Here is a 3064-nt window from a genome sequence, read left to right on the forward strand (position 1 = left end):
ATTGACTTGTATTCATACTCAACAATAGATATCTATAATATAATTTTGACATGTTATAGTTCCAAGCCAACACATCCATAAGTAATATTTGACCAGTTGCATTTCTAATTATTGATATCTACAACTCAGTTCTCACTAGTGACAATGTTAATTACAGACATACACAAGTTAGTTCTTAAAAGTGAAAGTGTTAATTGTTGATATAAACATTTACATTATTCCAAGTGGAAATGTTCATTGTAGATATCCACAATTGTTCTTTACATTATAGATATTATGAAGGAAATTCTAGATATCTAAAATTTCATTCTGGCTTGACAAAATGACATCAAGATGTTGGTTTGGAATTCTAACACATCAAAATTAAATTATCTGTAGTTAACTGTGAATAGAAATCAATGGTAAAAGTCAACTAGTTGTACACTGAACAAAAATATAAATGCAACACTTTTGTTTTTGCTCCCATTTTTCATGAGCTGAACTCAAAGATCTGAAACATTTTCTATATACACAAAAGACCATTTCCCTCAAATATTGTTCACAAATCTGTCTAAATCTGTGTTAGTGAGCACTTATCCTTTGCTGAGATAATCCATCCCACCTCACAGGTGTGGCATATCAAGATGCTGATTAGACAGCATGATTATTGCACAGGTGTGCCTTAGGCTGGCCACAATAAAAGGCCACTCTGAAATGTTCAGTTTTGCTTTATTGGTGGGGTCTGGGGGGTCAGAAAACCAGTCAGTATCTGGTGTGACCACCATTTGCCTCACGCAGTGCAACACATCTCCTTCGCATAGAGTTGATCAGGTTGTTGATTGTGGCCTGTGGAATGTTGGTCCACTCCTCTTCAATGGCTGTGCGAAGTTGCTGGATATTGGCAGGAACTGGAACACGGTGTCATATACGCCGATCCAGAGCATCCCAAACATGCTCAATGGGTGACATGTCCGGTGAGTATGCTGGCCATGCAAGAACTGGGATGTTTTCAGCTTCCAGGAATTGTGTACAGATCCTTGCAACATGGGGCTGTGCATTATCATGCTGCAACATGAGGTGATGGTCGTGGATGAATGGCACAACAATGGGCCTCAGGATGTCGTCACGGTATCTCTGTGCATTCAGAATGCCATCAATACAATGCACCTGTGTTTGTTGTCCATAACATACGCCTGCCCATACCATAACCCCACCGCCACCATGGGCCACTCGATCCACAACGTTGACATCAGCAAACTGCTCACCCACACAACGCCACACACGCGATCTGCCATCTGCCCTGAACAGTGAAAACCGGGATTCATCCGTGAAGAGAACACCTCTCCAACGTGCCAGACGCCATCAATGTGAGCATTTGCACACTCAAGTCGGTTACGACGATGAACTGCAGTCAGGTCGAGACCCCGATGAGGACGAGGAGCATGCAGATGAGCTTCCCTGAGACGGTTTCTGACAGTTTGTGCAGAAATTCTTTGGTTATGCAAACCGATCGTTGCAGCAGCTGTCCGGGTGGCTGGTCTCAGACGATCTTGGAGGTGAACATGCTGGATGTGGAGGTCCTGGGTTGGTGTGGTTACACGTGGTCTGCGGTTGTGAGGCCGGTTGGATGTACTGCCAAATTGTCTGAAACGCCTTTGGAGACGGCTTATGGTAGAGAAATGAACATTCAATTCACGGGCAACTGCTCTGGTGGACATTCCTGCAGTCAGCATGCCAATTGCACGCTCCCTCAAAACTTGCGACATCTGTGGCATTGTGCTGTGTGATAAAACTGAACATTTTAGAGTGGCCTTTTATTGTGGCCAGCCTAAGGCACACCTGTGCAATAATCATGCTGTCTAATCAGCACCTTGATATGCCACACCTGTGAGGTGGGATGGATTATCTCGGCAAAGGAGAAGTGCTCACGAACACAGATTTAGACAGATTTGTGAACAATATTTGTGAGGAAATGGTCTTTTGTGTATATAGAAGATGTTTCAGATCTTTGAGTTCAGCTCATGAAAAATGGGAGCAAAAACAAAAGTGTTGCGTTTATATTTTTGTTCAGTGTAATTAAGTTGCAGGTATCTACAATGATCTTTTCCACTAGCAAGAAATTAACTGTTAATATCAAGAATTAACATTTTGACTAGTAAGAGATGAGTTGTAGATATATTCACTAAGAATTTCTGTTAATTAGAATTACTTTCTAAATATGCCATAGGCAGCGTGGTGGTGTAGTGGTTAGCACCGTCGCCTCACAGCAAGAGGGTTCCCTTCTCTGTGGAGTTTGCATGTTCTCCATGTGTCAGCGTGGGTTTTCTCCGGGTACTCCGGCTTCCTCCCACAATCCAAAGACATGCAGGTTAGGTTAAATTGCCCGTAGGTGTGAATGTCTGTCTCTATGTGTCAGCCCTGTGATAGTCTTGCGACCTGTCCAGGGTGTACCCTGCCTGTCGCCCAGTGTCAGCTGGGATAGGCTCCAGCTCCCCCACGACCCTCCAGAGGATAAGTTTTTATTTTTAGGATAAGTGTTTATCTCTGCTGTACACTCAGCACCATGATATTTGATTAAATCTAGCCTGCTCTCAGTGTGCAATCAATTAAAACGACTCCCTTCCGACAATGAGTTTGATTCAGAGTTTTTGGTGGTTAAAAAACAGGAGCAAGTTGATGGTGTGCTGAATTTAGGTGACTTACAAATGTACAACACAAGTAGTATTCATGGGATATCTCGCAGCTTTCTCCCAAAAGGACCAGACTGAGGAGATGCAGTGAAGGGATCAGTATAAAGTCTTGGGACAGTCGTGTGTCACACAAAAGCACAACTGTGGCATCTGCAGCTCACTCAGTCCTGTCCTGCACATCCTCTCATTCTCCTCTTCCATTTCACGTCAGGAGCAGCAGTGTGCCCTCATGTGGCAGAGCAGAGAAGTGCAGGGAAGGGGCAGCTGCTTCCTACAACCTCTCTGGAACCTGAATCCCTTTTTTCCTGTTGTGTTTGTTTCAGGCGAACAGCAACTCACATTCTCAACAACAACACTCCCGCAACATCACCACCACCACTATCACAATGGTACCG

The sequence above is a fragment of the Epinephelus lanceolatus genome, chromosome 7 (assembly GCF_041903045.1).
Source record: "Epinephelus lanceolatus isolate andai-2023 chromosome 7, ASM4190304v1, whole genome shotgun sequence".
Lineage (NCBI taxonomy): Eukaryota > Metazoa > Chordata > Actinopteri > Perciformes > Serranidae > Epinephelus > Epinephelus lanceolatus.